Raw genomic sequence first — 26873 nt, 5'->3', positions numbered from 1 at the left:
GATACTAGAATTGGTGGTCTTTTTGAAGGTGCTCATGAATTATGTATGAGGCCACATGCGAGGAATAACTTTTCAAAATAGGGGGGGGTACGGGAGAGTCAGGTTTCGATCCTATGGAACGGTGGGTTATGGGCCCACCATGTGGTTAAAAGTAGGAAGGACGGTGACGTCTTGCACGATCATGTAAGCAAGGCATGTCAAAGGATAGTCTATCGGTCATGTTGGTAACAACATTGGTACCAAGGGCGAGGGACGAAGAGAACCATTTTCCTGCTCGTTGAACGAGGCAGACCAATAGGCAAAGTTCTCGTCCATCGTCGGTTACCAGAATGTCCTCAACAGTAGAAACAGGGTCTCACTGACAGAGTTGTACACCTAGGTGTTTACATAAGCAGTGAGTTATTACTGCTTAGATCATATAGATCACAAGAAAGGTTAAACAAACCAATGGAAGGGAAAAATGTGATCATTAGATTAAACAGAACAATGGAGAGGAAAATGTTTCCTTTTTTATCACATTTTTCAGGGGTATATCCTTCCCAAGGACAAACAGAGCATGATATCCATGACAGGATAGAAGTAGAAAACCATTTAGGTAAGGGGAGAGGAATTTCATGACATTCCCTGTTGAGGATATAACTATTGAGTGTAAACCGCCCAGGAGGGCCGGTTCATGCTCATCCATATTGAAGCCCATGAAGAGAAAGAAGATGGCGCTCTACTATTAAAGCTTAGAGGCCCAGAGCCCAAAGGCGGATTAGGGCCCGTAGTTATAAACCGCCATAGTCTTATAACTTGTATTGCAAGTTAGGGAAAGGAAGAGACCGAGACGGACACTTGTATGAGCCAGCCTCGGGACTCTGTAAACCGTCCGAGTGTCAACCTTTGTATATAAAGGGACAACCCGACGGCGGTTCAGGGACAGGAAACAACAACTCGAGACTCAGGAAAAGCGTATTGGCTCCCTCGTCATCGAAACCCCAATAATCCCATGACAACTAGACATAGGCTTTCACCTTCATCGTAAGGGGACGAACTAGTATAAAACTCTCGTGTCCCTTGTCCGGTTTAACCCCTTTAAGCTAATCTCGTTGCGATGGCTCCACGACTAAGTCCTTCTGATAGGACATCTGACGTGTTAATTCCACGACAGTTGGCGCCCACCATGGGGCTATTGCACGATGGTTTTGAGTTCTTAAAGGGAAACTTTGAAGGACTCAAGGGGTACGCGGTTGGCCGGATGACCAAGAGTCGTCGCGGCAAGCTCTACATTGATGACGCAGGCTGGCACCCCGAGGCCGACTCAATCGAGTACGGGTACCGGGTCCCTTTTGGCAGAATTCACGTTTTTATCGGCAAGATCGGCGAACCGGGCCCTGAGCCGAACATCTCCACCGACCTCGTCGAAACGGCTCAGCGTGCAAGTCCTGCCCGGGTTCAGCCTACCGTGAAGCATGCGTTCGTAGGGTTCATCCATGGTGCGGAATCTGAACCGGTGTCCGACGGTGAGACAGCCATCTACTCAGATGGTGAATCATCCACTGGCAAAACCGAATCACTGTATCAACTACAAGATGGCCGGTTTGGGGGATATTCCGATGGCGATAGTATTCCGGGACCCCTTGAACCGCCAAACTGGGTTGCAATCTTCATGGCCGGTACGCAGCCCACCGTGCATTCTTCATGTACAGCAGCAATGATCTCCAGATCGGCAGCTGCGGCAAGAGGCCCGGCGCGCCGGCCGGCTCAAGTTCTTGCCGGTTTGCTGGATGCCTTGACGGCGTTGTTGACCACATCAGTCACCCCGGAGACTCAAGTTCATCATAATGCGGATGTTACAAAGCTAAAGGATCAGATAACTTAGGCCAAGGCGGACTCGGCGGCTGAGGAGACCAGGATGGCTGAAGAGCGGGCCACTTTAGATGCCCAATCACAACAGATCCAGGCGCAGAATTACCGGCTTATGTTGGATCAGAACGCGTCAAACGAAGTAATGAGAAGGAAGTACCGGTCTCGTCTGCCGCAGATTTACAAGGGTATAATCTCTTCGGTACGCCAGGAGCCGGGCCCAGTAATCCGGCAGCAGTAAACCAGACCGAGGCACGTGGGGCGGCACCGGACCAGCCACGGGTGATTGACCCGCCTCGACAGACGGACAACCCACTGCAATATGTAACAACGCCACCGGGTCACTTTTCCAGCCCTTTGGATAACATGATCGCTGCGGCGTCGCGTTTGGCAACTATTCCGATGGAGGGTGACTCACTGGCGGTGGTTGAGACACGATAGGCCAGGGATCTTCTTTAAACTGTTGTTGTGCAGCAGCAGGCTTACTCCTACAGCCAAGACAGAATACATTCAACCCCCCGTCCGAGCAAGAGCTATAGCAGGCACATGGACGAATTGGCCGTGTCAAGAGTGCACGGTGTCGTGATGCCTCTCGAGGGCCTAATCCGGCGCACGGCAGTTTGAATGCTCAGGATGTGGTGAACAACGGTAGAGCACGGCGTGAAGCAGAGTTAGCAGCATAGTTGGCAGCGCAGTACCAGAATCAACCCACTCTGGTTCAACCAGCGGCATCAGTTGAACATGGTTTGGCCTTTAGATCTTGGGGAGTACCATGCCTCACCCCGGCGCTGCGTAATGTGCGGCTGCCCAAGGACTTTAAGGGTCCATGTAAAGTGCCTAATTATACCGCCGATCAACCCCCCGAGGCGTGGCTTGAAAGTTATGAGATGGCAATGGAGATGCTAGACGTGGATGAAGTGGCGTGTGCAAAATATTTCACCATGATGTTAGAAGGGACGGCTCATACCTGGCTGAAGAGCCGGCCTGTTAACTCGATCAGTTCATGGGAAGAGTTGAAGGCCAAGTTTATAGCAAACTTCAAGGATACGTGCAAGCAACCCATGTCCATTGTGGATCTGGCGGCTTGTGTCCAAGGAGAGAATGAATCAACAACTCATTGGGTGCGCCGGGTTTCAGAAATTTTGCATTCGTCAGGCTGCATCAACCCTGACACAGCAATTATGACCTTGGAAGGCAATTGCTGGTTTAAGTCACTGAAGATGAAGTTGGGACGGCTCAAGCGTCACTGCAATGATATGGGAACACTCATGGCGGCTCTGGTTAAGTATGCTGATTATGATAATACCAAGGACCCTGATTCTGATGAAGAAAAGTAGGAGAAGGGAAATAAGAATGCCGGTTCAAATGGACAACATAACCAGGCGAGCCACGGGAACAATGGTAAGCGTAAAGTGGACAATTCAGATTTCATGGCTAACACCAGTATGCAGGGCAATATGCAGCGCCGTAAGGGTAAACCGCCCCAGCATGGTGGAGTAATGAATCTGGAATGCTTGTTAAACCAGCCGTGCCCAAAGCACGAGACAAAGGAGGTTCCGGCCACGCACCTCTGGAAGGATTGTCACATAATGAGGGAATTCAAAAACTCTGATCTCTTCCAGTATGATCAGGGTCCATCCGGCGGTTCCGGTCCAGGATTTCACGGGCCGGGTTACGGTGGTGGCGGTTCAAACTCAGGATTTTAGAATAATCAGGGCAATCAGAACAACCAAGGTGGTAACAATCAGCAGAGTAATCAGGGGAATCAGCAGCAGTCGGGTTATCAGAGCAACCCGAAGCAGTTAAATGATGGACTATATCATGTCTTCACTACTAGCTTGTGCAAGCGCGATCAGAAGCTCCATAAAAGGGCGGTAAACTCTGTTGAACCGGCAGTGCACCGTTATCTATGCTGGTCTGAGCAGCCTATTGTTTGGAGCAGGGAGGATCATCAGCCCCGGGTTGACAATCCGGGCCACCTAGCATTAGTGGTTGCACTGCAGGTTGGAGGTTATAAGTTCACCAAGGTACTCATGGACGGAGGGAGCAGTATCAATATCTTGTATTATGAGACCTTCCGGCGTATGGGGTTGACAGATAAGAACCTTAGACCGTCAAACACCGTTTTTCACGGTGTGGTGCCTGGTAAATCGGCTTATCCAGTTGGTAAGATAGCTCTGGAGGTGGTTTTTGGAGATGATCATGATTGAAGATCCGAGACGCTGACCTTTGAAGTGGTCAAGATCAGAAGTCCGTACCATGCCTTGTTTGGACGGCCGGTTTATGCTAAATTCATGGCAAGGCCGTGTTATGTTTATCTGCAGCTCAAGATGCTGGGTCATAAGGGGACCATGATGGTTCATGGTAGCCGTAGGATTGCGCTAGAGTGCGAGGAAGGTGATGCAGCTTATGCTGAATCGGTTTGTGAAACAGAGGAGTTGAAGTTTTATAAGGACAATGTTGATCCGGCAGACATGACCTCTCTAAAAAAAGCCCACTACAGAGCATGATCCGGCTTTGAAGTTTAAATCGGCTGATGAGACTAAATTGGTTGATTTTGTTCCTGGCGATTCGTCCAAGCAGTTCAGCATCAACGTCAACTTGGATCTGAAATAGGAAGCGCGCTCATCGAGTTCATCCGTGAGAACCGGGACATCTTTGCATGGAAACCTTCTGACATGCCAGGTGTACTGAGGGAACTCGTTGAGCACACTCTTAATATTGATCCGAAGTTCAAACCGGTCAAACAGTTCCTTCACCGCTTTAATGAGGAGCGGCGCAAGGCCATTGGGGAAGAGGTAGCCTGACTATTGGCAGCAGGGTTTATCGTGGAAGTGTTTCACCCAGAATGGTTGGCTAATCCGGTGCTGGTACTTAAGAAAAATGGCACTTGGCGTATGTGTGTGGATTACACAGATTTGAACAAAGCTTGCCCAGCTGATCCCTTTGCCCTCCCTCGTATTGATCAAATCATTGATGCTACGGCGGGTTGTGAACGTTTGAGTTTCTTGGATGCTTATTCTGGTTATCATCAGATCAAGATGGCAGTTAAGGACCAGGAGAAGACAACTTTCATCACTCCCTTTGGATCCTTCTGTTATGTGTCTAAGCCCTTTGGGCTCAAGAGTGCCGAGGCAACTTATCAAAGTTGTGTGCAGAATTGTCTTCATACTCAGATTGGGCGCAATGTTCATGCTTATGTGGATGATATTGTGGTGAAGTCCAGGAAAGCAGAAACACTCATAACTGGTTTGCAAGAAACCTTTGACAATCTGAGAGTTTATAAAATGATGCTCAATCCGGCTAAGTGTGTTTTTGGTGTACCGGCTGGCAAACTCTTGGTTTTTTGGTGTCCAACCGGGGCATTGAGGCTAGTCCGGAAAAGATCAAGGCTATAACATCCCTGGCTAAACTGGCATGTATCAATGATGTTGAACGTTTGGTGGGTCGTATCACGGCTTTGAGCCGGTTTATTAGCAGGTTGGGAGAAAAGGCGATCCCTCTGTATCAGATGTTGAAAAAGACAGACAGTTTTGTCTGGGGCGATGCTGTTGATGCGACATTTGAGGACTTGAAGAAGCAGTTGGCTGAACCGCCGGTTCTTGCTGCTCCAGTTGATAAGGAGACACTGCTATTATATGTGGCTGCTAATGCCCGGGCTGTCAGTGTAGTTATTGTGGTGGATCGCAAGGAGGCTGGGAAGGAGTACCCGGTTCAAAGGCCGGTTTATTATATCAGCGAAGTGCTCATTGAGTCAAAGCAAAGATATCCGCATTGGCAGAAGCTGGTATATGGGGTTTTTATGGAAAGTCAGAAGCTTAAGCAGTACTTTCAAGGTCACCCCATCACAGTGGTCAGCTCTGCTCCTTTGGGGGATATAATCCAGAACAGGGAGGCAACTGGTCGGGTTGCTAAGTGGGATATTGAGCTTGGACCGCACGGTTTGAAGTATATGCCTCGAACAGCTATGAAATCCCATGACCTTGTAGATTTCATCAATGATTGAACAGAGTTGCAGATACCGTAGGATAAACCGGACAGTACATACTGGACTATTCACTTTGATGGGTCCAGACAATTGGAGGGATCGGGGGCTGGAGTTGTCCTTACTTCCCCTTGAGGTGATAAAATTCATTATGTTCTTTGCTTAATGTTCCCTTGTGCTAACAATGCAGCTGAGTATAAAGCCTTACTCCATGGTCTTCGAGTGGCTAAGGAAATTAACTTAAGCCGAGTACGATGCTTTGGAGACTCGGATCTGGTAGCCCAGCAAGTTTCAGGTACTTGGGATTCCAAGGATCCACTCATGGCGGCTTACCGATGAGAGGTGGATATTGTTGCTGGTCACTTCAAGGGTTATCAAGTGGAGCACATTGATCGGTGCAAAAATGAGGCAGCCGATGCTTTAAGCCGACTGGGATCCCAGCGTAAACCGGTGCCACCTAATACCTTTCTGGATGTCTTGCACAACCCGTCAGTTCAGTTGCCTACAGAGGAGGACCTCACTATTCCTAATCCGGAGGCACAGTTGGTGGCCGCTTTACACATTATTCCGGATTGGACGGTTCCATATTTGGCGTATATGAACCGGGGCGAGTTGCCAGAAGATGCGGTCTTGGCCAAACAGATAGTCAGGCGATCCAAGTCCATGGTTGTTCACAACGGCGAGTTACACCGTTGCAGTGTTTCTGGTGCGTTCCAACATTGTGTTTCTCCTGAAGAAGGCTGTGAGATTCTACGAAAGATCCACGAAGGAGACTATGGTCATCACGCCGGTTCAAAATCCTTGGTTGCTAAAGCGTTTCGTCATGGTTTCTATTGGCTGGAGGCTCATGCAGATGTTGAGGACTTGGTAAGGCGGTGCGACGGTTGTCAGAAATTCTCACGACAAGATCATGTTCCGGCTCAGGAGCTACGGATGATTCCCATCACCTGGCCGTTTGCTACTTGGGGGCTTGATATGGTAGGGCCTTTCAAGCGATCCAAAGATAAGAAGACCCACCTGTTGGTGGCGGTTGACAAGTTTACTAAATGGGTTGAAGCGGAGCCAGTAAGCAAGTGTGACGCAGCCATGGTGGTTCAGTTTATCAAAAAGGTGATCTTCGGTTTCGGTTTTCCACACAACATTATCACAGATAATGGCACGAACCTCTCTAAAGGCGAGATGGAGGACTTTTGTCAACGAGAGCACATCCGGCTTAATGTGGCATCTGTGGCTCACCCCCAATCTAATGGTCGAGCGGAGAGAGCCAATCAGGAAATCTTGAAGGGTATCAAGCCCCGGCTTATGGTCCCTTTGAAGAGGACGCCGGGTTGTTGGGTGGAGGAGCTACCATCTGTGTTATGGAGAATAAACACCACCCCAAACTGATCTACAGGTTATACACCTTTCTTCATGGTTTACGGGGCAGAGGCGGTACTCCCAAGTGATATTCGTCATGACTCGCCCCGGGTTGCCAATTATGTTGAAGCGGACAATGAGCAAGCACGTCAGGAAGCACTGGACCTGTTAGATGAAAAATGGGACATGTCGTTGGCTCGTTCGGCGGTTTATCAGCAAGACCTGCTGCATTATCACAGCCGCCGGGTTAGAACAAGAACCTTTCAAGAAGGTGACTTAGTGCTCCGGCTCATCCAGGATTAGACCGATATGCACAAGTTATCCCCACCTTGGGAAGGGCCCTTTGTGGTCAGCAAGAATCTGCACAACGGATCGTACTACCTCATTAACGTTCGCGAGCACAAAGACTCAAGCAAATCTGTAAGTGCATCTAGTGCCACCCCTAGTTGGTTTTGGAGTATTGACGACAAAGTTGGTTAAGGGACTAATGCGTTTGTGAGAATTGCAGGATAATGCAGGTAGTGTCCCTCATTGATTCGGTTTACCTACCAGAGATGACCCCTAAAAATGTATGAAGACATTGAAGACAATGGTGGTATGAGAAGATATTCATATTGAAGACTATGACATGAGAAGACATTACGTGAAGACAATGGAGCGCAAAGACTGTGTGGTTTCGTCGTTTCCTTTCTTCTTTGTTGAGTCATAGGAACCACCGTACTGTTAAGTGGGGTCCAAGTGAACTAAGTCAGAGTGACTGAAGTGATGCTCAACCCAAATCCTATGTCTTCGAGCGAAGACAATGAGAGCAAATCTTATCCAGAGTTGGATGAGTCAGCTTTGCTTGTAGCCCAAGTAAAGTTGCCGTGTGTGTTTGAAATCTGACCGTTGGAACACGTGTCAGTTCCTTAGTGACCCAGGGTCATTTTGGACAAATCAGGTCGGGTTGCCTGGTGGCTATAAATAGCCCACCCCCTACACCATAAATTGGTGGCTGCTCAGAGTTTGTATACGGCTTTTGTCGTTTGAGAGCAACCCACCTCGAAGCATTTGAGAGAGAGAAATCCTTGCGAGGACAAAGCCCAAACACCCAGAGCCAAAGAGTGTTAGGCATCACTGAAGTCTTTCTGTCTGTGTGACCTGAAGACTTATTACACTTGAGGACTGTGTATCCTCCAGCCAGTTAGGTGTCGCGTTCTAAGCATCCAAGAGTCATTGTGGATTGCCGAGTGAACGAAGTCTGTGAAGGTTTGGAAGTATCCCTTGAAGACTTACCAGAGTGATTGGGCGAGGACTAAGTGACCTTAGCTCAAGGGGAATAAGGTGAATACATGGTCTTCTGAGTTAAATCTCAGCCTCCCTAACCAGACGTACAGTTGTCACAGCAACTGGAACTGGTCCAACAAATCCTGTGTCCTCAACAAGCAACTAGTTCTATCTCTTCCCTCCTTTACTTTGAGTTTGTATTCGTGAAGTCATTGCTTATTGTTTTATCCGATTGACTTCATTGCTTGACTACTATTGTTGATTGGCTTCATACTATCTTCCATCCTGATCCTACTACCTAGCTGCTATTAATCTTCGAACGTTAATGCTATTGCATACTTGATTATGGCTTGCTTGTTATAGTTTATCTTCCGCTGCATATCAATTAGGTTGTTTCTATCGTTTGTCTTTGAAACTTCCATGTTTTAAAGACTTCCCTAAAAATCGCCTATTCACCCCCCCTCTAGTCGATAACTAGCACTTTCAATTGGTATCAGAGCAAGGTACTCCCTTGTTCTGTGTGATTCGGTTTAACCACCTGGAGTTTCAGCTATGTCGACTGCAGGGATAATCAGGGTCTCCGCTGCTTGCCCCGTGTTCGATGGAACTGAATATCCCTACTGGAAGAATAAGATGCGCATGCATCTTGAAGCCATTGATGTCGACCTCTGGTATGTCGTCAGGAATGGCGTTCCCAAAACTGGTGAAGGTGTCACCCCCACTAATGTCAAGAAGTTCATTCAACTGGACTCGACTGCAAAGAACATCATCTGTGGTCATCTGACCAAAGGACAGTATGGCCGTGTGAGTGCTCTGGAAGCGTCAAAGCTAGTCTGGGACTGGCTGTCCAAGGTCAATGAAGGCGTCTCTACACAGAGAGACCAGAGCATCAGTGTTCTTCGCAATCTCTTCAATCGCTTCAAGAGAAACGACAATGAAAATGTCCAGCTCACGTTTGATCACCTCACCGACATCACAAATGAGCTTCAGGCTCTCGGCGCCACTGAGATCACCAAGCATGAAATTGTCAAGACACTGCTGAGATCACTTGACACCACTTTTGACACCCTTGCCCTCATGATACAAGAACGTCCTGACTTCAAGACACTCGATCCGTCTGATATACTTGAGAGGCTCAACACACATGAGTTCCAGCTTTCTGAGAAAAGAGATATTTATGGCCCCAACTATGGCCGAACTCGTGCTTTGAAGGCAAAAGTTGTTTCCTCATCTGAAGAAGAAGAATCTGACTGTGGTTCTAACGATCCTGAAGACATTGGAAAGGAACTTGCCATGCTTGTGAAGAAGTTCCAGAGGTTCACCAAGAAGAAGGGCTTCAGAAAGTCTTCACGATCCAGCTCAAGAAATGATGAAGCTTCCACTCATGACAACAAGAAGAGAACTTGCCACAAATGCAAGAAACCTGGTCACTACATATCTGAGTGTCCATAGTGGGACAATGAGAAGAAGAAGAAGAAGAGCAAGGAATATGATTCTGATGACAAGAAGAAGAAGAAATCCTCAAAATCTTCTTCGAAGTCTTCATCATACAAGAAAAGCTCATCTGGCAAGGCTCGTGCCTTTGTTGGCAAGGAAATGGATTCAAAGGAGGAGTCTGCTTCGGAGGAGGCGGAGGTGGAGTCTGGTGAGGAGTCTGACCCTGGCGTTGCAAGTCTGGCTCTAGCCACAGCCTATGTCGCCAAGTCCATCTTCAACACTGAAGACAATGACGTCCACACCAATGCTGAAGCTAATGACAAAGACGATTCTTCTCCCACCTACTGCTTCATGGCACGTGGTGCCAAGGTAAAATCTCGCGATGCTTAATTTCAAACTTCAAGTGAAGATGACTCTGATTGTGAATCCAAACCCAGCTACAAAACACTTGCTAAAATTGCAACTGAACAACAAAGGGCTATGGAACATACTCAAAAACTGTTAGACAAAAGCGATGACCTGTTTGACGCGGAAATGACACGTTCACAGTCCTTAGTAGAAGACATAAAAAATCTTCATGCTAAGTACCAAGAACTTGAAAATCTTCATGATACGCTCTCAACCACATATGAAAAGCTCTCCTATGATTATCTTCAAAGGAAGCAAGAGCTTGAGATATTGAAAGCGACTCATGAAGATCTTCAAGTAGAGAATGAGTCACTTCGCGCTCAACAGATCAGTCCCGCTCAGGATGAATTCGAACCACCATGTTTAAAATGCATTGAGCGTGATAACGCTACATCTGTTGCTGAATGTTCCACTGCTGCTGCTGTTTCATTGTCTTCAACTACTGATGTGGTTACTAACCCCTCTGCGGAGGATACCACTAGTATTGCTGATGAAAATGCTAGGTTGAAGACATTGCTTGAAACAGGGATGTGCAAAAGTTTGAAGGGACATTAGACTCTCTGCGATGTCCTCAAAAAGCAGATTCTGAACCGAAACCCTAGGAAAGAGGGTGTTGGGTTCGAGAGGAAAATGAATGCTGATGGTTCCTACTGGAAGCCTGAGCAGTATCCCAAAACCACATGGGTTGCTGCAAAGGAACCTTCAGTGGATCCATCCACTTTATCTGGATTTACCTGTGCTAATCCTATTATTATTGATGAATCCTTTGATGCAAACTATAAACTGTTCAAAAATCAGAATGGTGAAGTGTTTGCCAGGTATATTGGTACTAACTGCAGGAATGGACCTCCTATGAAGAAGATCTGGGTACCCAAAAGCTGCCTTGAGAATCTTCCAGTGAATGTCATCATGACACCACCAGTGAAGAAGACAAACCCCAGACCAAAGGCATCAAATGGTCCAACGGCTACTAGCGAACACAGGACTCACTTGAGTCACCCTAACGCCAATGTTTTGCAGGGAAATCATACTCAGACTCATGAATATGAGCGTGTGTCTTCAAATCGATATGTTCATAGAACTAAGAACTTCTCTGCTTATTCACATGAGTATCATTCATCTCCTGCAAGGCTATTTGCTAGGGCTCCAAAGCCGAAATTCTCAGATGCTGCACTTAGACTCATTGCTTCTAAGCCACCCCTGAAAATGTGGGTGGTGAAGAAGAACTAACTCTCTTTTGCAGAATGTGGTCTCCAGCCAGCAATCAATGGCGTCCGATATAATTGCTGGGGACCTAAAACATAAAGGGACGCATGATAAAATGACTTACTATGAATTCCACATATGAATCTCTTATCTGTCATACTGTGTGCTAATCTTGATCTAAACTGTGATAATCCATATGTGTGTAAAATGCTTATGCTTCACAACATACCTTGTGAAGCCTATACTCCTAACTGCACTGTAGGGCATGTCACCAAAAGCTTCAGAATGGATTATTGACAGTGGATGCACTAATCATATGACTGGTGATCAAAGTCTTCTCATGGACTCAACCTTACGTCCATCCGACAAGAGTAAAATCACATTTGCTGACACTGGTAAAGGCAGAGTATTGGGTCTAGGTAGAGTTGCAATCTCAAGGGATCAACACATGGATAAACTGATGCTTGTTGAATCGCTTGGATTCAACTTAATGTCTGTCTCAATGCTTTGTGACTTAAACATGATTGTGATATTTGGAAAATATCGTTGCCTTGTACTAATGGAATCTGACAAATCTCTAGTCTTTGAAGGGTATAGGAAAGGTGATCTATACATGGTAGATTTCTCAGCAGGTCCAAAACTTGCCGTATGTCTTCTTGCTAAAGCTTCAGAATGCTGGCTCTGGCATCAAAGGCTGGGGCACGCTGGCATGCGGAACTTGCATACTCTCGTCAAAAAGAAGCATGTCATAGGCATCGAAGGTGTCAAGTTCAAGAAAGATCATCTATGTGGTGCCTGCGAAGCTGGAAAGATGACAAGGGCCAAGCATCCCTCGAAGACAATCATGACAACATCTCAACCCTTCGAGCTGCTTCACATGGACTTATTTGGACCTACCCACTACTCCACCCTCACAACAACGGCGTGTCTCTATGGCTTCGTCATTGTTGATGACTACTCAAGATACACATGGGTGCACATAATTCTCTACAAGACTGGAGTACAAGATGTCTTCAGACGATTCGCCAACCGAGCAATGAACAACTATGGTGTCAAGATCAAGCATATCAGAAGTGATAACGGCACTGAATTCAAGAACACCGGGCTTGATCTTTATCTGGATACAATGGGAATCACTCATGAATTTTCTGCTCCATACACACCTCAGCAAAATGGCATTGTAGAGCGCAAGAACAGAATCCTCATCGAGATGGCTCGAACAATGCTTGACGAGTACAAGACACCAAGAAAGTTCTGGCCTGAAGCCATTGATATAGCTTGTCACATCATCAACCGTGTCTACATCCATAAGCTTCTGGGCAAAACATCCTATGAGCTCCTCACTGGCAAGAAGCCAAATGTCAGCTACTTCAGAGTCTTTGGTGCTAGTGTTGGATCAAGGATCCCCATCACAAGTCAAAGTTTGAACCCAAAGCTCACGAAGGCTTCATGCTCGGCTATGAAAAGGATTCGCACTCTTATAGAGTCTTCAACCTTTTCCACTACAAAATTGTTGAAACAGTGGATGTGTGATTTGATGAAACCAATGGTTCACAAAGAGAAATTCTGCCAAGTACACTTGATGAAACTCCTTCCTGTGAATCTATCAAGTTGATGGGAACTGGTGAGATCATGCCCTCTGAAGCACAGCCTGAAGAGGAACTTATCATCTCTGCACCAAATCAACCTGAAGACAATGCTCAGACCGAAGACAATTCTCCCAATGATGACAATGATCAGCCAGAGCAGAATCTTCGTCCTGTTCATCCTTGTGTTGCAAATGAAGTTCAAATAGAGAAGATTATTGACAGCATCAATGCACCTGGTCCGCTCACTCGCTCAAGAGCAACACAGCTAGCAAATTTCTATGGGCATCTTTCATTTGTGTCAATATCAGAACCCAAGAAAGTTGCTGAAGCTTTTATGGAACCTGAATGGATTCAAGCCATGCAAGAAGAACTTCAACAGTTCAAGCTGAATAATGTTTGGGAACTTGTCAAACGACCTGACCCTCGCAAGCATAACATTATTGGAACAAAGTGGATATATCGAAACAAGCAAGATGAGCATGGTCAAGTCGTCAGAAATAAAGCTCGTCTTGTGGCACAAGGATATACTCAAGTTGAAGGAATTGACTTCGATGAAACATTTGCTCAGGTTGCTAGGCTTGAAGCTATTCGCATACTGCTAGCCTATGCTAATCATCACAACATCTTGCTATATCAAATGGATGTAAAGAGTGCATTTCTAAATGGCAAGATTGAAGTAGAAGTATATGTTGCACAACCACCTGGCTTTGAAGATCCAAAACATCCTGATATGGTGTACAAACTGAACAAAGCACTGTATGGCCTCAAACAAGCTCCTCGTGCCTAGTATGATACAACCAAAGACTTCCTGAAGAGCAAAGGCTTCAAACCTGGATCTCTCGATCCCACACTCTTCACGAGGACATATGATGGTGAACTGTTTGTGTGCCAAATATATGTGGATGACATAATCTTCGGCTGCACCAACCAAAAGTACAGTGATGAGTTTGGGTACATGATGCAAGAGCAATATCAAATGTCCATGATGGGAGAGCTGAAGTTCTTCCTTGGTCTTCAAATTCGTCAGCAACGAAATGACATCTTCATATCTCAAGAAAAATACCTCAAAGATTGTCTGAAGAAGTTTGGAATGGAAGACTGCAAAGGCTACACGACGCCAATGCCAGCCAAGCACCATCTTGGTCCCGACGACAATGGTAAAGAGTTCGATCAAAAGGTATACCGCTCCATGATTGGTTCTTTGCTTTATTTATGTGCATCTAGGCCAGGTATTATGCTTAGTGTTTGTATGTGTGCTCGATTCCAAGTGGCACCAAAGGAATCGCATCACTTAGTTGTGAAGCGAATTCTTTGATATTTGGCTTACACCCCAACACTAGGATTATGGTATCCAAAGGGCTCAAGATTTGATCTGATTGGATTCTCGGATGCTGATTATGCTGGTGACAAAGTGGATCGCAAGTCTACATCAGGCACATGTCATTTTCTCGGTCGATCACTTGTCTGTTGGTCTTCAAAGAAGCAGAACTGTGTGTCACTCTCAACTGCTGAATCTGAATACATTGCTGCTGGATCTTGTTGTGCTCAGCTTCTGTGGATGAAGCAAACTCTCAAGGACTATGGCATCGATCTGAAGCAAGTCCCTCTCTTCTGCGACAACGAAAGTGCCATCAAGATTGCCAATAATCCAGTCCAGCATTCGAAGACAAAGCACATTGAAATACGTCATCATTTTCTCAGAGATCATGTTATGAAGAAAGATATTGATATCATGCACGTCAACACTGAAGAGCAACTGGCAGATATCTTCACAAAGCCCTTGGACGAGAAAAGGTTTTGCAAGTTACGGTGTGAGCTAAATATCTTGGAATCCTCGAATGTCCTGTGATCAGGCACACATCCTAACACTTATGCATGTTGATGACTTAGATGTGCAACACACCAAGTAATGTATATCTTCAATCAATGAAGATTTACACTCTGAGTGTGAATATATTAACATGGAACTTGACTTCGGAGCGCCACGATAATTGTGCGCCGTGTCTGGGTCTAATACTTCCTATACGGTGGGTAACGCCAGCACCAAATTTCTCTGTTTGAAGTGTTTCACTCATGGCGTTATTTTTCAAAGATTTCACATTTAGTTTGTCTTCAGTTTCAATTTATCTTCGTGATTTTTCTTCGCTATAGTGATTTGATTGCATATATATATATACTAGCATTCTGTCCTCTACAGCATTCACTTATAGCTATGTCTTCACTGTTGAATCTTTTGAACTAAGTGAATGTGATCGGACCCTAATCTCTCACTGCTTACTATCTCAAACTCTATCTGTCCAAATCATATGCATTCTATTGAAACTGTCGAATGTCTTCTCTGCATCCTTGTTAGCAGAAGACACAGAGACAAACATCAAGTTCTATTTAAATGAATCATCTTAATTGTCTATATCCGGAGAAGCCGGAACGAATATCCGACATACTTGGCGGGTGTGGGAACGTGGGACAATTCTAAATATGTTGAATGCTTGCCACGTACCCCACGGATGTGAACAGACAGGGGCACCTGCGTAATTGCGTTGTGCTGCACACCTACTTATAAATATGTGTCCCCTGCGGTAAAGAAATCCTTCTTCCACCTCTCCACCTCCGTCAAAACCCTAGCGCCACCGCTAGCTCTCGACGACGCCGGCGACGAAGCGCTTAGCTGCCGCGACTTCTCCGACGCTGTCCTCACGCCGGCCGCGGACATCTTTCTCTCTGCTGTCGCCGTAGGTGTCCTCCGTCGCCAAGTTAGGGCACGGTGGGCTGAACTGCTTGGTCTCTCATTCTTCCCATCTAGCAGTTCTTAGTGCGGTAATTATAACTCTATTTTTACCACCTTTTTGATCTTCATAGATTCATCCTACTTACCGAAAGTGGTTTCTGCCTACTAAATGTTAGATCTATTCTGTCTGCATCTCATAATGCCTAGTCTATTCACTTAGATTTCCTATCTAGTTTGATTCCTCACTTGTACTTATTCACGGATTGGTACAAATCTGGAACCAATTCACCACATATAAGTGAATGTCTTCGCATCATGAGGTCAATGTCTTCAAACTGATTTATCTTCGAAATCTTCTGAGAATGCATATGACCTCTTCCCCTTCCCTTGCATCTCTAATGTTGTCACAAGTACATGTCCGTGGGAGAATCCCTTGGTTCTCATAGTCTGCATTCGTTTGCAGAATACTTACAACATCATATCAATTCTCCTGAAGCCAGTTCCTGCTTGACCAGCAAGCGTAAATCTCTGAAGCCTCTGAACGTATTGAAGCCATTCAGCTTGAAGTTCATGGCTGCAGAAAAATCAGCAAGGAAGGGTGGCAGACAGCGCAGAGGAGGAACATCCAAAGATCTGCCTGATGACCTAGCAGAACTGTACAAGACAGACCCTGAAGAGACTTATCATCAGCGCAAGACACAAATCCAATGGATTCGACGCTATTGGGCTGAAGAATGGTTCAAGTACAAGTTCGTCACCAAGGAATATGCAGAGAAAAATGCTATCAAGAGTCCTTGGGGCGATATTCTCTATCGAGGCCTTCAACCCAAGAACAGAGCTGAAGCCATTGAGCAAGAATTCTATCCTTGCATGGTCCGTGGACCACAGCCTGAAGAAGCCGACCCATCATCATTACTCTGGTGTCGCGACGACAATCTCTTCAAGCGCAACTTCCACTTTGCTGTGGCTTCGGCAAAGGAAAACAAGAAGTCATGGGGATTGGACTTCAATCCTGGTCCCTCTGCTCCCCGTGAGGATGGGACTCGGAAGCTGAAGAAAATAGAATTGGCCCCTTTGCAAACCTTGATGGCCTCATCTCCTACATCTTGGTACAAGGTGCCAAAGTGGATCATTCTGACAATAAGGATGATTCTGATGAAGCCCCAGCTCCTCCTTCGAAGCCACAGAAGCAAAAGAAGCTAAAGGCTTCTAAACCCGTACCACCAAAAGCTTCTTGTGTGAAGCCATTGGCCACTGCACCTCCTGAAGCCAGTGTGCAGTCTGAAGATCAATCCCGTATCTCCAAGAGGACGGAGAAGAAAAAGCAACTTGTCAGGCATGCTGATCAAGCTCTGACTCCTGCTGCTATTCTGTGTGAAGAACCCATTGATCTATCAAGTGATGAAGATCTTGCGGATGATGCTCTTGAGCAGCTGATAAAGAGCAAGGAAGAAGCAGAAATCTTCAGCAATTTGCCTCTCTTTGATGTGGCCATCATCCACAATTTTATTGATGAGTGGTTCGACACCCCAAATGTCAGCTTTGAAGATTTATAGCTTCCAATTGGCCTCAGCGTCTCTTTCAATGGCGCCATTGCTTCTGAGCTGGCTCTCACTCAGAGAATCGTTGAGCTCAAGCACAAGATTGATTATGAGAAGGCTCAATTCAAGAAGCATGTGGCCAAGCTAAGTGTTCAAGATGTCAGAAACTTTAAGGTCATGCTGCATGAGCTTAAAGAAGCTTTTCAGAAGAAGCGCCAAGAAGCTCAAGGCTCTCGTGAGCGCATGAAGAGTTTGGCTGATAAGTGTGTGCTTGCCTAATGAGGCTGAGAAGCGCAAGTCACTTGGCCGTCCTGGCATTGACCCCAGAATGGCTGCAAAGAAAAAGCAGAAATTCCCTGCTGATCAGCCTGCACCCTCAAGCCAAGAAGCTCCACGTATTATCTTCCCAAGTAGCATGACTGGCTCGAAGCCAAAGGTCACCACAACCGCTTCAGAATAGAAGAAGACGAGGGTTGCAGAGGCAGAAGCTAGAAAGAGGAAGAATACCGAAGCCTCTGATGCCGCTCCCTCCAAGAAGAAGTGCAAGACCAAGAAGACTCGGGCTGCTCCCACAGAGCCCCTTTTTGTTGAACCCATCTTAGTGATTCATCCTGCATCTGCATCCCAAGAACTTCACATGACTGTGCATGAGCCTGCTTCCACAGAGGCTCCTGAAGCTGAAGATATTCCAGCAGCTGAACCCACCGCTGCTGAAGACATTGTTCATCATGACAATGTTGAAGATGATGAAGTTCTTCCTCAGATCGAATACAATGTGGTATCATCGCCTGTTCGTACGAACAGCGAACTCATCAGCATTGGTCGTCCTCTGACGCAAATTGCACAGGATGATTCATGGGCTGATCGCCCGCAAGAACAAGACTCCCCCAGTACTCCCCTACAACAACAACAAGCTACCCCCAACGTGCAAGAAGAGGATGAAGACTTTCAGGCTCAGCCAACTCCATCTCCTAAAGTGAAGTCAGCTCTTCGCAGGCTTCGCAGAGGACAAAGGCCTGAAGTCCCTCTGTCGAGCGTTCCAGAAGGAGAAGTGCAACGTTCACCTGTTGCACGGCAAGTACTTTCTGAACCTGCTCCAACTGTGAATGTCTTCGAGTCTGAAGCACATGCTGCTGAAGACAATCCGGCTGCATCAGCCGATGAAGAGCGTCAAGAAGAACGTGTCTCTACTCCCCCATTCAAGAAGAAGCAGTTCATGATCTGAACGTGTCTGTGTCTGACCCTCCAGCTCCTCAAGTGGAGGCTGAAAATGTTGAGGCTGCCACCACCAACGTCAATACAGCCAGTGACGTAGTCATGGCTGATGCTAATGTGGAGCCTACACTAACTGTGCCTGAAGCAAATGTGGCTACTGAACCTGAAGTCAATGAGGATGCTGCACCTGAAGTCAATGAGGATGTTGCACCTGAAGCCAACGTGACAACTGCTCCCGAAGCACCTGTCGTGCAGCCTGCCTCCGATGTTGCCTCTACTCCTGTTCCGCCTCCAAGGCCTCACACAATTGAGCAAGCATACAGTCATGGTCAGCTCACTGTTGTCCGATGGCCCGTTCTGGTGCCTCCACCCTCTGCCTCAGGACCGCAATTTGACTATCATATTGAGCATAGGCCTCAAGTGCAGAAGCCAAAGCCCAGGTTGCCAAGGTTTCCAGGTACTGCCAACTCCCCCGGGTCCTTCAATGCTAATGGCTTCAAGAGCCACAACACATTGTTTGACAGCTCAAAGAACCCCTACACGAAGCCAAGAATTGCATCAGATCGGTTCTGGAGCTATCAACAGAGAAGCTATTACTCATGCGTGTTATATGATCAGGGGCGCATTTTCCCTCATATGCGCCTTGACACTGAAGCCATTACTGGACTCCCCTGCTTAGAAGAAGCACTTGACTGCTTTCGTGATGCTGGGCTGCTCAGTTTTGTCACAGATAAAGAACACTGGAATGAAGAACTATTGCTTCAATTCTATGCTACACTGCACATTCGAGGCTACAACAGAGATACAAAGACTTGGGTTCTCGAGTGGATAACCGGAAACGTTCATCATGAAGCAAAAGTATGGATATCATCGAGCTTACAGGCCTGTCCACTCCCGGAGAACTCTATGAACCTGGCTGTCAACATCATCGCAATGCCCTGGAAAGCATCTTTCATAGCCCTGAACCCAATATGAGTCAGATGCTGAGCATGATGAAGCCTTTGCCCCGTGATGCTAAATATCCAACAGAGTTCTTTGTTGAAGACCTTGAGTATCTGCCACGCACCATATATCACATCATCGGGCGGACTCTATGGCCTATCAAAGGACATTCATCAGCGGCAAAGCTTGAAGGAGCTATGAAGACTTTGGTCTTCTACATTTACAATGGCATCAGCTTCAATGCACAAGATTTCTTCATCAGACAATTGGCTGCCTCTGGCTCTGATCTCTTTGGTCTGAAGTTTTATGCTCCATGGGTCATGCGACTCATAAAGCGACACTCTACTGTCAACTATCAACCTTCTGCTCGCAATCATGTGATTTTTCTACCTGAGGTTGATATGTCAGTTGAAGCTATATATCCTGACCCTACTAAGAAGCCTCTTTGTCTTCAGAATGCTGAGCACAAAAGCTTCACTCAACCCATTGAAGGTGTTCAAGCAGCAACACGAATCTATCCATTTGCTGGTAACACTCGTCTGCCTCACAGAGCGCCCACTGAAGCCACTAAAAGCACCATTGCCCAAAGGCCTCGCAAGCGTTCTCGCGTTCTCAATGACCGAGAACTTCTTGTGGCCCTTCATCAGAAACAGGATAAGCATCATTTCTGGCTCAAGAGACAAATGCAAAGCATCTTGGTGGATGTCAATCGCATTCACAACCTTGCCACCAAGAATGCCTTTGTTGCTCATGAAACTTGCCGGAGATCATGGAAGAGTTTGACCCTGCTTAGTGCTGAAGCAGATCTTCAAGACGATGGCTTCAATGAAAGATTTCAGTTTGACTCCACTCCTCCACGGAATGCTGTCTTACGAAGAACTCCATCTCTTGAAGACTCTGAATATTCCTCCTCCACGGTAACAGTTAATGCCAGAGTGATCGATGATGAAGATGACGCTACTTCACCACCTCCAACTACAGCGCGCATCGACACTGCACCAAGTTCCTCTGCACCGCCACCCAACGACAACCACCCTGCTGCTTCACCTACTCATCAAGAAGACGAGTAGATGCTCTATGTCTTCAAACCTTTTTGGTCATTACTGACAAAAGGGGGAGAAGCGTATGAGCTGATAGTCTTCAAGCGGGTTCATATGGGCGGTTGCATTATATTTTGCTGCGTGCTTACAACTCTTGCATTTTGATACATTTGGTTCTTTGAGTTGTAACACCTAACCTTGATGGTCGTCTGCTACTTCTGCTACGTGTTTGCTTTACTCTGATGCGATGATAACTTCCGCACTTAGATCATCCTGCAGACGTCCATTTTTCATTATGCATGTCATTCTACTTGTTATATCATTTCATGCATGATGAATTATCTTCATAAGTTGAAGTGGATCTCCATAAGTACAACCTGCCATGTGCATTTGCAATCCAAAAGCAAATTATTAATATGCACATCTTCAGGGGGGAGCCCTTGCTACTTATGAAGACAATTCCTATCCTTACAATTTCACATACTTTATCCCCATTGAAAACTTCAACCAGTTTTTCATCAATCACAAAAAAGGGGGAGATTGTAAGTGCATCTAGTGCCACCCCTAGTTGGTTTTGGAGTATTGACGACAAAGTTGGTTGAGGGACTAATGCGTTTGTGAAAATTGCAGGATAAAGCAGGTAGTGTCCCTCATTGATTCGGTTTACCTACCGGAGATGACCCCTAAAAATGTATGAAGACATTGAAGACAATGGTGGTATGAGAAGATATTCATATTGAAGACTATGACATGAGAAGACATTACGTGAAGACAATGGAGCGCGAAGACTGTGTGGTTTCGTCGTTTCCTTTCTTCTTTGTTGAGTCATAGGAACCACCGTACTGTTAAGTGGGGTCCAAGTGAACTAAGTTAGAGTGACTGAAGTGATGCTCAACCCAAATCCTATGTCTTCGAGCGAAGACAATGAGAGCAAATCTTATCCAGAGTTGGATGAGTCAACTTTGCTTGTAGCCCAAGTAAAGTTGCCGTGTGTGTTTGAAATCTGACCGTTGGAACACGTGTCAGTTCCTTAGTGACCCAGGGTCATTTTGGACAAATCAGGTCGGGTTGCCTGGTGGCTATAAATAGCCCACCCCCTACACCATAAATTGGTGGCTGCTCAGAGTTTGTATACGGCTTTTGTCGTTTGAGAGCAACCCACCTCGAAGCATTTGAGAGAGAGAAATCCCTGCGAGGACAAAGCCCAAACACCCAGAGCCAAAGAGTGTTAGGCATCACTGAAGTCTTTCTGTCTGTGTGACCTGAAGACTTATTACACTTGAGGACTGTGTATCCTCCAGCCGGTTAGGCGTCGCGTTCTGAGCATCCAAGAGTCATTGTGGATTGCCGAGTGAACGAAGTCTGTGAAGGTTTGGAAGTCTCCCTTGAAGACTTACCAGAGTGATTGGGCGAGGACTAAGTGACCTTAGCTCAAGGGGAATAAGGTGAAGACACGGTCTTCTGAGTTAAATCTCAGCCTCCCTAACCAGACGTACAGTTGTCACAGCAACTGGAACTGGTCCAACAAATCATGTGTCCTCAACAAGCAATTGGTTCTATCTCTTCCCTCCTTTACTTTGAGTTTGTATTCGTGAAGTCATTGCTTATTGTTTTATCCGATTGACTTCATTGCTTGACTACTATTGTTGATTGGCTTCATACTATCTTCCATCCTGATCCTACTACCTAGCTGCTATTAATCTTCGAACGTTAATGCTATTGCATACTTGATTATGGCTTGCTTGTTGTAGTTTATCTTCCGCTGCATATCAATTAGGTTGTTTCTATCGTTTGTCTTCGAAACTTCCATGTTTTGAAGACTTTCCTAAAAATCGCCTATTCACCCCCCCCCCTCTAGTCGATAACTAGCACTTTCAAAATCGGAGGAGGAGACCCGTCGGCCGTGGAATATCACTCTTCTACGGCCTTATTACACCTGAGCCATAGGCTCTCATTATGTACGTATTTTGACAATGTATATATTATGATCAATATAATAAATCAGCATCCTTGCTACAAGCAGGGCCTCTGCCATTCTTCCAATATTTCTTGGTTACAAGGGGGATTCTGCTTACAAAGTGACGTCCTGTTTGTCCATTAAACCGGCTATCATGCCACAATAAAGCTTGGGAGCTTCACACCCAAGGGGCCAAAGAGAGTATTGTTGCTAAAAGCACAACTCAAACATAGGCACCGATTGAGCACGACTCATAAAGTTACTTGAGGGCTCTTTGTGTAAAGTAACAAAGAGTTTGAAAGGACCCTTGTAATTGGGTATCGACCCACGGCTTGGAAGCCTGGTGTATTCACCTAAAACCCCGGGTTAACTTGCCTTCATCAAGTAAGCCACTCCTATCCAGGTAATCCTGGCATGACCCGCTGAACGTTTGACAAGTTACTCTTATATAGACCCTGAACTTGTCAAAGTTAAAACGATGATTGGTTAGTTGGAGGCCCATCTTAAAAGGCTTTGTCAAATGGTTTAACCCAGCAGCTTGGCAGCCCACGAAAAGCCTCGAATTTGGGCCTGGCAGCCCTTGAAAAGCCTCGACTACAAGTTTTATTTGTTTTTGTTTTTTGCAAGTTTTATCTCTGTTGATACAATTTTAAAATAAATCGGTGTCTCTTGACCCGGCCAGACTGTATGTCTTCACATCAACCCGGTGTTTCTTAACCCGGCATGGCTTACAGTTATCAGCTGTTAGCACATACTTAATTATGAACCGGCATCTCTTAGTCCGGTCTGGCATTGACTATAATTCGCCAGGATGATCATCCAGTGTTTCTCATAACCCGACATGGCTTATTACGCACCAGCACAATGCGGTGGGTGTTTTCAAATACTCATAATTTGGGTTATCACCCTTACTAAACAAGTTGATAAACCAACAAAAGTGATTTAATATCACATGTATGATATATTTCATATTTCATTACTTTATAACCTTGGTTATGAGGATTCTGGTTCTGTGTTGGGTATCATAACCCGTCCGGCGGTAAACCGCCAGGACATGTTTAAGCGTTTAACATGCAGAAGGCAGGATTTTCTATGAAATACCAAGGCAAATAAAGCAAGCATAGCAACAATCATGCCGGATTACAGTATTAGGTAGCAGTGCACGATGGCAGAAGATCAAAATATTTCAGCTAGCCTATTACAAGGCGCTTTGATGCCCAAAAGAATAATTGTTTTTTGCTCACAATGCTATCTGTGAAAATCAAACCGGCTGGCGGATTATGATTCATCACCAGGCTGACGAGAAGTTGAAGGATCATCTCGCGTCGGTTCAACCTCCTCCTCCTCACCCAGTGGCTGGAAGTCAAGGGCGGTCCAATCAATCCTGGTTAAGGCTTGAAAGATAGCTTCGTTGCTTATAAGTTTGGACGGTTCAATGTCAGGGGCATAGGTGTGCTTACGGATTGGAGGGATTAGATTCTATACTTCCTTCATAGCTGCGTCAACCCGCTTGTTGTCTGCATCATAGCTGGACCGATAGACAGACAAGTCAGCCTCCTCGGCCAATTGGCTTGCCAGCGGGCACATCTCTTTTGTCAACACTTTGAGGGCTTCATTATCAAAGTCTGATCCGTCTTCTTGTTCACCAGGATAGCCCTTTGCGATGTCTGCCGGATCAAGATCAGCAATCCACGCTTTGGCTCGAGTCAGTGCTGTTAAAGCGCCATCCCTTGCAGCAGATCACTTTACCTCTTCCATGTGGGCCGGAGTCATAGATAATTTGGTCAATGTATCTTTGATCAATGTCGGCGCCGGTTTGTTGAAGGAGGCCGCACAGATGACTCGTTGCACGCCAGTATACAATTGTTCTACCAACATATAGGCTGCCTTCAACTTCATCCGCATATCCAAGCCCAGATGAGCAATATGACTACCTGCAACAGTTTAAGAGTTTGCTGTTAAACTAGTAGCTTCAAAAATGGTAAAGGATGGTGCTTACAAAGAACACTTACCAAATATTGCTGAAGTCATAGCATTGACCTGATGCTTCAGCCCAGCTAACTCTTCCGCCACCGGTTTGAGAGCTGCTTCGGCATCTTCAACCTGCTTTAAGAGAGCAGCCTTCTCTATTTCCCAATCCGCCCGCTCACCTTTAAAACCATCCTTCAATTGTTCCATGGCAGTCAAAGCGCCCTTCAGTTCATCTTTGGCCTTGGAGGTTTCTACTTCCTGGGACTTGATGTTTTCTTGAAGATCAGCAATCTGGGAATCTTTGGTGTTCAAGTCAGCCTGCACAAGACAGATAATGAAGAGGTTAAGATCTTTTCTCAAAGTCCCAAGCACATAACAAGTTATGCACTTGGCACTTGGGGGCTAATGCGGATTGCTTTTTATTTTGACTATCATTCAAAGTCCCAAGGCTCAATACAAGTATTAATCTTGACACTTGGGGGCTAATGCATAATTGATCAAAAAATTCAAAAGTGAAGGAATTCAACAAGGACAAGTTTGGAACAGAAAGTCTCGGTTCTTCTTAAAAAGGTAAAACCGGCCCTTGGGGGCTACATAGTTCAAAATCTTGTTATTTAAAGTCCCGATTCATCTTGAAGAGATAAACCGGCCCTTGGGGGCTACTATGGAGTTGATATACAGTGCAAAGAAAATTTATAAATTGTTTGGAAGTTACCTCATACGCTCCTTCATCAAGTTGACCAAACCGGCCTCATAGTCACGGCTTGTATACAGGCAGTTTAGGTATCCAGAGTGAAGTTCTTGCGTAGGGAGATGAGCATAACCTAACACATCAGTTTTCCATTTGCCTTTTTCTTCAGCAGCAGATTCCACTTTGGTATTGTGCTTTGCCAAAGTGACCGGATTACCAGGAGAAGTATGGCCAACCCCAGTAATCACAACATCATCACTTGTTGTATTTGGACTTGCCGGTTTGTCTGAGGCCTTGGCCGGGCTCGGCGGATCAGCACTTGGACTTGGAGGATTGGCATGAGGACTTGGAGGATTGGCATGTGGGCTTGGAAGATTGACATGAGGGCTCGCCGGGTTAGCTTCTGGCGGATCAGCATCAGTGTCCTGACCTTGTGGCACAGGATCATTTATGGCAATGTCAGCATCTCCACCAGCACCCTCTGAGGTCCTATCCGGTTCAATCTCATCAGTGGGAGCATTTGTTTTTGCTTTCTTGCTGAATCGGGCTTTGGCGCTGCAAATTGGTGACAGAGGATTAATATGGTAAACCGGCACAAGAAGGTAAAGCTAAAATTATTATACTTACCCAGGAATGGTCTTGAGGGGTGGCATCTAAGTGGTTGACGAATCGCCAAAGGATGAATTGGAAGTTACCTGATAATTTAAGTCAGGCGGATTAAGAGGGTATCGGAAGTAACCCGCCAAGGGATAAGACTTGATAGAATTACAAGAGACCTCTACACGGCGCTTCTGGATTGGAGTGTCTGGTAAACCGGAAGAAGTGACTTGTTGGCCACTATGCCGGGTTGTGCAACGAGCTTCAGGATGCTATGGATCCAAATGAGTGAAAGGATGTGAACGCTTCACTTTCCGGACTGCGTGACGGATTTTTCTTACTGGCACAAGATCAGAATTGGAGGAAAGAGAGATTACCTCTACATCGTCAGCACGGCTAGCTTCCACATCATCCTGGTAATGGTCATTGTCAATAAGATGTATGAAAAATGAACCGAGGGAGTCAAGTTCTACCTCTTGTTCCGAATCATCAACATCTTCGGGCAGATCAGAGGAATCGGCGGTTTTCTTCTTGGCTGGCTTCTTTGTAGCCTTGCCTTTGCCACGAGCCTTAGTTGGTTTATCTTGAGCTTTTGCCGGTTTGTCTTGAGTTTTCCTCTTCCAGAAATGATCTTTGGCCTGTAAGAATAAGCAAATGTATCAGAAAAAATGTTAAAGCGGAGACGGATTAAAAGGCAGAAAGGTAAAGTCTTACAGCTGGCGGTTTGTTGGAAGCATAAAAGAGGCGCAGCCCAGTCTTGCTGCACTCAGCGATCGGTTCATATAGCATCTTCTTCATGGAATCAGTAACTTCATCATCAGTCATCTATATTTCATGGTGCCGTTGAGGGTCCTTGACGTTCCCGGTATACTCATGCATCAACCTGGTGTGGCAGCTTAAGGGCAAAATACCCCATGATACCCAGCAACGGATGAGATCAATGCCTGCTAAATCGTTCGCCAGAAGAGCCCGGAGCTTATCAAGTTGAGGAGCATATGTTTGTCGTTCCTTAGCGGTGAGCCATTGAGGTAGTGGATGACCATTGCTGAGACGGTGAGCACGATAACCCGGCAGAGGGTTCTCATCAGCAGGAGCA

Source organism: Triticum dicoccoides, chromosome 4B (assembly GCF_002162155.2).
Source record: "Triticum dicoccoides isolate Atlit2015 ecotype Zavitan chromosome 4B, WEW_v2.0, whole genome shotgun sequence".
NCBI lineage: Eukaryota > Viridiplantae > Streptophyta > Magnoliopsida > Poales > Poaceae > Triticum > Triticum dicoccoides.
The sequence above is the reverse complement of the archived record's forward strand: the minus strand, read 5'-3'. Positions refer to the sequence as shown.